Here is a 9918-nt window from a genome sequence, read left to right on the forward strand (position 1 = left end):
CACACACCTACTAGTAGAGCACACACACACACACACCTACTGAAGTAAGACACACACACACACACCTACTGAAGTAAGAACACACACCTACCAAAGTAAGAACACACACACTACACACCTACTGAAGAAGAACACACACACACACCTACTGAAGTAAGAACACACACACACCCTACTGAAGTAAGAACACACACACACACACCTACTGAAGTAAGAACACACCTACTGGAAGTAAGAACACACACACACCCTGAAGTAAGAACACACACACACACACAAGTAAGAACACACACACCTACTGGCGAACACACACACACACACACCTACTGAAGTAAGAACACACACACACCTACTGAAGTAAGAACACACACCTACTGCCAAGTAAGAACACACACACACACCTACTGAAGAACACACACACACACACCTACTGAAGAACACACACACACACACACCTACTGAAGAAGAACACACACACACACCTACTGAAGAACACAGAACACACACACCTACTGGAAGTAAGAACACACACACACACCTACTGAAGTAAGAACACACACACACACCTACTGAAGAACACACACACCTACTGAAGTAAGAACACACACACACAACCTACTGAAGTAAGAACACACACACACACCTACTGAAGAACACACACACCTACTGAAGTAAGAAACACACACACACACCTACTGAAGTAAGAACACACACACACACACACACACCTACTGAAGTAAGAACACACACACACACAAGCAAGAACACACACACACACCTACTGAAGTAAGAACACACACACACACACACCTACTGAAGTAAGTAAGAACACACACACACACCTACTGAAGAAAGAACACACACACACCTACTGAAGTAAGAACACACACCTACGGAAGTAAGAACACACACACACACACTACGGAAGTAAGAACACACACACCTACTGAAGTAAGAACACACACACACACACACACCTACTGAAGTAAGAACACACACCTACTGAAGTAAGAACAACACACACCTACTGAAGGAACACACACACCCTACTGAAGTAAGAACACACACACACACCACTGAAGAACACACACTGGTGGGACGCACACCTACTGAAGTAAGACACACCACTGACACACACACACAAGTGGAACACACACACACCTGCTGAAGTAAGAACACACACACTGCACCTGCTGAAGTAAGAACACACCACCTGCTGAAGTAAGAACACACACACACACGCCTACTGGAGTAAGAACACACACACACACACACCTACTGAAGTAAGAACACACACACACACCACTAGTGGATGCACACAAGAACACCTAACACACACACACCTACGGAGTAAGAACACACACACACACACTGGACATGAGGACACACACCTGCATGGAGGGAAGGAACACACACAACCCACAGCACACACACACACCACTGAAGTAAGACCTACACAGACACACCTACTGGAAGTAAGAACACACACACACACACCTACTGAAGTAAGAACACACACACCTACTGAAGTAAGACACACCACACCTACTGACACACACCTAGTAAGAAGAGCACACCACACACACACACCTACAGAAGTAAAGAACACACAGGGACACACACCTACTGGTGGAACACACACACCTACTGGAAGTAAGAACACACACACACACCTACTGTGGAACCACACCACACACACACCTACTGAGTAAGAACACACACACACACACTGACCTGCTAAGACACACACACACACACCTGGAAGTAAGAACACACATGCACACACCTGCTGAAGTAAGAACACACACACCACGGGTGGAAGACACCACACACACACACCTGCTGAAGTAAGAACACACACACACACACCTACTGAAGTGGAACACACACAACACACACACACACACCTACTGAAGAAGAACAAGAACACACACCCTACTGGTAAGAACACACACACACACCTCTACTGAAGGAACACACACACACACCACTGAGTGGAACACACACCAAGTAAGAACACACACACACACACCTACTGAAGCAAGACACACACACACACGCCTGCTGAGTGGACACACTACTGAAGTAAGAACACACACACGCACACCTACTGAAGTAAGAACACACACACACACACACACCTACTGAAGTAAGAACACACCACTGGTGGACACACACCTGCTGAAGTAAGAGACACACACACACCTGCTGGAGTGGAACACACACACACCTACTGAAGTAAGAACACACACACACACCCTGGAGAAGTAAGAACACACACCACAGTGGAACACACACCACACACCTACTGAAGTAAGAACACACACCACGGAAGTAAGAACACACCTACTGAAGTAAGAACACACACACACACACCTAAGAAACACACACACACCTACTGAAGTAAGAACACACACACACACCTACCTGAAGTAGGAACACACACACACCTACTGAAGTAAGAACACACACACACACCTACTGGGTAAGAACACACACACACACCTGCTGAAGTAAGAAACACACACACCTGCGGGAAGAACACACACACACACCTCCTGCTGAAGTAAGGAACACACACCCTACTGAAGTAAGAACACACACACACCTGCTGGTGGAAATTACACACACACACTCTGCGGAAGTAAGAACACACACACCTACTGAAGTAAGAACACACACACCTACTGAAGAACACACACACACACCTACTGAAGTAAGAACACACACACACACCACTGAAGTAGGAACACACACCTGCTGAAGTAAGAACACACACTGCTGACACACACCTGGGGGAAGTAAGAACACACACACACCTACTGAAGTGGGACACACACACACGCCTGCTGAAGTAAGAACACACACAGTGGAACCACCTACCTGAACACACACACACACACCTACTGAAGTAAGAACACACACACCTACTGAAGTGAACACACACACCACTGAAGTAAGGACACACACACCTGCTGGAGTAAGAACACAACACACACCTACTGAAGAACACACACACGCACCTACTGAAGTAAGAACACACACACCTACTGGAGTGGAACACACACACACACCTGCTGGGTGGAACACACACACACACACCCTGAAGTGGACACACACACACCTACTGGTGGAACACACACACACCTAAGAACACACACACACACACCTACTGAAGTAAGAACACACACCTACTGTAAAAGTGGAACACCTAAGAACACACACACACCTACTGAAGTGGAACACACACACACACCTACTGAAGTAAGAACACACACACACACTGGGAGACACACACCTGCTGGAACACACGCACACCTACTGGACCTGTGGTGGAACACACACACACACCTCTGAACACATGGTCCTACCTGCCCACCATTGTCTCCTAGGTTTGTGTCTGACCACGCCCTGCTGGTTGCCGGGCACTGCTGCAGCACCGGCTGATCCAGGCCAATCAGAAGTCCCGGCTGTTATCAGGCTCCGCCCCTGAGACAGCACGCACCTATCCACTGTCTCTGTTGGAGTGGACAGCCAATAGGAAGAGGGCTAACATGGTGCTGCAGGTGTCCTGCTTCGACGGTGAGCTGCGCTTTTTCTGATGACATCACAGAGCTGTCTACTAACTGACAGACACAGAAACACAAGGGGGACAACTGCTTATCTCCATAACTCTCCTCTCTCTCTCTCTCCTCTCTCTCTCTCTCTGTCTGTCTGTCTGTCTGTCTGTCTGTGTCTGTCTGTCTGTCTGTCTGTCCGTCTGTCTGTCTGTCTGTCTGTCTGTCTGTCTGTCTGTCTGTCTGTCTGTCTGTCGTCTGTCTGTCTGTCTGTCTGTCTGTCGTCTGTCCTGTCTGTCTGTCTGTCGTCTGTCTGTCTGTCTGTCTGTCTGTCTGTCTGTCTGTCTGTCTGTCTTCTGTTCTGTCTGTCTGTCTGTCTGCCTGTCTGTCTGTCTGTCTGTCTGTCTGTCTGTCTGTCCGTCTGTCTGTCTGTCTGTCTGTCTGTCTGTCTGTCTGTCTGTCTCTGTCTGGAGTCTGTCTGTCTGTCCTGTCTGTCTGTCTGTCTGTCTGTCTGTCTGTTCGTCTGGTCCAGTCTGTCTGTCTGAAGTCTGCTGTCTGTCTGAGACATCCTGTCTGTCTGTCTGTCTGTCTGTCCTGTCCTGTCCATCCTATCTGTCTGTCTGGTCTATCTGTTCTGTCTGTCTGTCTGTCTGTCTGTCTGTCTGTCTGTCTGTCTGTCTGTCTGTCTGTCTGTCTGTCTGTCTGTCTGTCTGTCTGTCTGTCAGGTATCTGTCTGTCTGTCTGTCTGTCTTCTGTCTGTCTCTCTGTGTCTGTTCTGTCTGTCTGTCTGTCCTGTCCTGTCTGTCTGTCGTCTGTCTGTCTGTCTGTCTGTCTGTCTGTCTGTCTGTCTGTCTGTCTGTCCTGTCTACTCCGTCTGTCTGTCTGTCGTCCTGTCTGTCTGTCTGTCTGTCTGTCTGTCTGTCTGTCTGGGTGTCGTCTGTCTGTCTGTCTGTCTGTCTGTCTGTCTGTCTGTCTGTCTGTCTGTCTGTCTGTCTGTGTCTCTCTCTGGGAGAATCGCTCCTGTGTCGCATAATCCTGGACCAGCGGAGAAGATCTAGCGGGAGACATCCTGCGACACAGGTATCCTATCCTACCATCCTACAACACAGGTATCCTATCCTACCATCCTACGACACAGGTATCCTATCCTACGACACAGGTATCCTATCCTACCATCCTACTACACAGGTATCCTATCCTACCATCCACTACACAGGTATCCTATCCTACCATCCTGACACAGGTATCCTATCCTACCATCCTACTACACAGGTATCCTATCCTACCATCCTACAACACAGGTATCCTATCCTACCATCCTACTACAAAGGTATCCTATCCTTCCATCCTACTACACAGGTATCCTATCCTACCATCCTACGACACAGGTATCCTATCCTACCATCCTACGACACAGGTATCCTATCCTACCATCCTACTACACAGGTATCATATCCTACCATCCTACTACACAGGTATCCTATCCTACCATCCTACGACACAGGTATCCTATCCTACCATCCCACTACACAGGTATCCTATCCTACCATCCTACTACACAGGTATCCTTCCTACCATTCTACTACACAGGTATCCTATCCTACCATCCTATGACACGGGTATCATATCCTACCATCCTACTACACAGATATCCTATCCTACCATCCTACTACACAGGTATCCTATCCTACTACACAGGTATCCTATCCTACCATCCTGCGACACAGGTATCCTTCCTACCATCCTACTACACAGGTATCCTATCCTACCATTCTACTACACAGATATCTCTATCCTACCATCCTACTACACAGGTATCCTATCCTACTACACAGGTATCCTATCCTACCATCCTGCGACACAGGTAGCCTATCCTACCATCCTACTACACAGGTATCCTATCCTACCATCCTACTATACAGGTATCCTACAGGCTACACAGGTATCCTAATACACAGGTATCCTATTCTACTACACAGGTATCCTATCCTACTATCCTACTACAAAGGTATCCTATCCTACCATCCCACTACACAGGTATCCTATCCTGCCATCCTACTACACAGGTATCCTATCCTACCATCCTACGACACAGGTATCCTATCATACCATTCTACTACACAGGTATCCTATCCTGCCATCCTACTACACAGGTATCCTACCATCTCTATGACACAGGTATCCCATCCTACTACACACAGGTATCCTACCATCCTATAACACAGATATCATATCTACTACACAGGTATCATATCCTACCATGCTACTACACAGGTATCCTATCCTACCATCCTACTACACAGGTATCCTATCCTACCATCCACTACACAGGTATCCTATCCTACCATCCTACTACACAGGTATCCTATCCTACCATCCTACTACACAGGTATCCTATCCTACCATTCTACTACACAGGTATCCTATCCTGCCATCCTATACACAGGTATCCTATCCTACACACAGGTATCCTATCCTACCATCCTACTACACAGGTAGCCTATCCTACCATCCTACTACACAGGTATCATATCTGCCATCCTACACAGGTATCCTATCCTACCATCCTACTGCACAGGTATCCTATCCTACCATCCTACTACACAGGTATCCTATCCTACCATCCTACTACACAGGTATCCTATCCTACCATCCTACTACCCAGGTATCCTATCCTACCATCCTACTACACAGGTATTCTATCCTACCATCCTACTTCACAGGTATCCTATCCTACCATCCCACTACACCGGTATCCTATCCTGCCATCCTTCTACACAGGTATCTTATTCTACTACACAGGTATCCTATCCTACTATCCTACTACAAAGGTATCCTATCCTACCATCCCACTACACAGGTATCCTATCCTGCCATCCTACTACACAGGTATCCTATCCTACCGTCCTACGACACAGGTATTCTATCATACCATTCTACTACACAGGTATCCTATCCTGCCATCCTACTGCACAGGTATCCTATGCTACTATCCTACGACACAGGTATTCTATCCTACTACACAGGTATCCTATTTTCTCTACTGTCTGTCTGTGTTCCAGTAGTGGAGTGTGTGAGGTGTGGAGGGGGTGTTCTATACTGTCTGTCTGTGTTCCTGTAGGGGAGTGTGTGAGGCGTGGAGGGGTTTTCTATACTGATGAAGGAGCATGGGCAGTGGGCGGAGCTAGCCGGTCATGATTACGTCATGGATCTGGTGGGTATATCACACACACCACATACACACATTAAGCTAACTGAGAGTTATCACGCTAACTGAGAGTTATCAGGTTAACTGAGAGTTATCAGGTTAACCGAGCGTTATCAGGGTAACGGAGAGTTATCAGGCTAACGGGAGTTATCAGGCTAACGGGGAGTTATCAGGCTAACGGGGAGTTAACAGAGTTATCAGGGAGAGTTATCAGACTTTCTGAGAGTTATCAGGCTAACAGAGAGTTATCAGGTTAACCGAGAGTTATCAGGCTAACTGAGAGTTATCAGACTTAACTGAGAGTTATCAGGCTAACTGAGAGTTATCAGGCTAACTGAGAGTTATCAGGCTAACTGAGAGTTATCAGGCTAACTGAGAGTTATCAGGCGAACTGAGAGTTATCAGGCGAACTGAGAGTTATCAGGCAGGCGAACTGAGAGTTATCAGGCGAACTGAGAGTTATCAGGCGAACTGAGAGTTATCAGGCGAACTGAGAGTTATCAGGCTTTCTGAGAGTTATCAGACTTTCTGAGAGTTATCAGGTTAACCGAGAGTTATCAGGCTAACCGAGAGTTATCAGGCTAACCGAGAGTTATCAGGCTAACCGAGAGTTATCAGGCTAACCGAGAGTTATCAGGCTAACCGAGAGTTATCAGGCTAACCGGCCCTAACTGAATCCTGTTTTAGATCCCAGACTTTGAAAATGTCTGGCCCTAACTGAATCCTGTTTTAGATCTCAGACTTTGAAAAGGTCTGGCCCTAACTGAATCCTGTTTTAGATCTCAGACTTGGAGCTGCCGTCCGACTTCCCAAACAGAAGAGTTACTTCATCATCTCAGCTGAGGATCCTAATAGGGTTCGAACCAACGCCAGCCTGTGAGTCCAAAACACACAAACCCAAACCCAAACCCTTCACTGGGGAGCTAACACAGGTCTCAGGGAATGTTACTAATCACCCAGCCAGGAGGATTGGTTCATCAGGGAAACTGTGGGCTCTGATTGGCCCAACACACTAATCACCCAGCCTGTTTGTGTGACCAGGACTCTGTTTGGCAGTGGTTTTGACAGTGATGAAGAGCTGCCCCCGCCCTTCCTCAGCGCCACCCAACCTGCGTACAGCCTGCCAGGCTCTGACGGATACTCCAGCCATGGTACACACACACACACACACACACACAGCACACAGACACACGCACACAGCACACAGCACACAGACACACACACACACAAACACACACACACACAAGCACACAGCACACACACACACACACCAGTATAGTGATATTAACAGTGTCTCCTCTCCAGTGGAGTCTGATGTGTTCAGCCATGGTCAGACTGAGAGGGGTGGATCGCTACCTGGACAGCCTCTTCAACCCTGTGTTATCAGACGGCAGCACGGTGAGACACACACAGTGTGTGTGTGTGGGTGTGGGTGTGTGCATGTGTGTGGGGGGGGGTGGGTGGGTGTGGGTGTGTGTGTGTGTGGGGGCAGTATGAATGGAGCAGACTGCAGCGGGGGATTAAGTTACTAAACTACACAGGTATCATATCCTACCATCCTACCGTATTTCATACAACCGGAGGGCTGCTGGATTCAGACCCCAGGTTCCTTCTTCTGCCATAGGGCCCTGGAGCAAACACAACACATCATAACATATAACATAACACATCATAACATAACACATCATAACATATAGCATAACACATCATAACATATAAGCACAACACATCATAACATATAACATATACACATCATAACATATAACATAACACATCATAACATAACACAAACACATCATAACATAACACAACACACATCATAACATATAGCATAACACATCATAACATATAATATAACACATCATAACATATAGCATAACACATCATAACATATAACATAACACATCATAACATATAATATAACACATCATAACATATAACATAACACATCATAACATAACACATCATAACATATAACATAACACATCATAAATATATAACATAAATAACATCATAACATATAACATAACACATCATAACATAACACATCATAACATATATTATAAAACAATCATAACATATCATAAACATATAACATATAATATAACACATCATAACATATAATATAACACATCATAACATATAACATAACACATCATAACATATAACATAACACATCATAACATATAAATAACACATCATAACATATAACATAAACATATAACATATAAATAACATCATAACATATAACATAACACAACATAACATATAACATAACACATCATAACATATAACACAACACATCATAAATATAACACAACACATCATAACATATAAATATAAATACATCATATAACATCATAACATAACACATCATAACATATAACACATCATAACATATAACATAACACATCATAACATAATACATATAACATATCATAACATATAACATAAACATCATCATATAACATAAATACATCATAACATATAACATAAAACATCATAAACATCATAACATAACACAACACATCATAACATATAACATAACACAACATAACATATAACATAAACACATCATATAATATAAGCAATCATAACATATAAATAATAACATCATAACATAACATCATAATATATAACACAAAACATCATAATATAATATAACACAATCATAACATATAATCATAACATATCATAACATATAACATAATTATCATCATAATATATAACATAACACATCATAACATATAATATAACACAACATAACATATAAATATAACACATCATAACATATAGCATAACACATCATAATATATAATCATAACACAACATAACACATCATATAACATAACACATCATAACATATAAATATAACACAAACATAACATATAACATAACACATCATAAACATATAACATAACACATCATAACATATAACATAACACATCATAACATATAACATAACACATCATAACATATAACATAACACATCATAACATATAACATAACACATCATAACATATAACATAACACATCATAACATATAACATAACACATCATAACATATAACATAACACATCATAACATATAACATAACACATCATAACATATAACATAACACATCATAACATATAACATAACACATCATAACAT

At 43.7% G+C, this 9918-nt stretch overlaps 1 long non-coding RNA gene across 1 annotated transcript; it reads left to right on the forward strand.

The window, feature by feature from the left end:
* The first annotated feature begins 7573 nt into the window (after positions 1 to 7573).
* Positions 7574 to 8107, forward strand: LOC121842189. Its single transcript, XR_006080987.1, has 3 exons — positions 7574 to 7641; positions 7807 to 7916; positions 8071 to 8107. It is a non-coding gene; the product is annotated as an uncharacterized LOC121842189 (long non-coding RNA).
* The last annotated feature ends 1811 nt before the right edge of the window (positions 8108 to 9918 follow it).

Source organism: Oncorhynchus tshawytscha, unplaced genomic scaffold (assembly GCF_018296145.1).
Source record: "Oncorhynchus tshawytscha isolate Ot180627B unplaced genomic scaffold, Otsh_v2.0 Un_contig_9629_pilon_pilon, whole genome shotgun sequence".
NCBI lineage: Eukaryota > Metazoa > Chordata > Actinopteri > Salmoniformes > Salmonidae > Oncorhynchus > Oncorhynchus tshawytscha.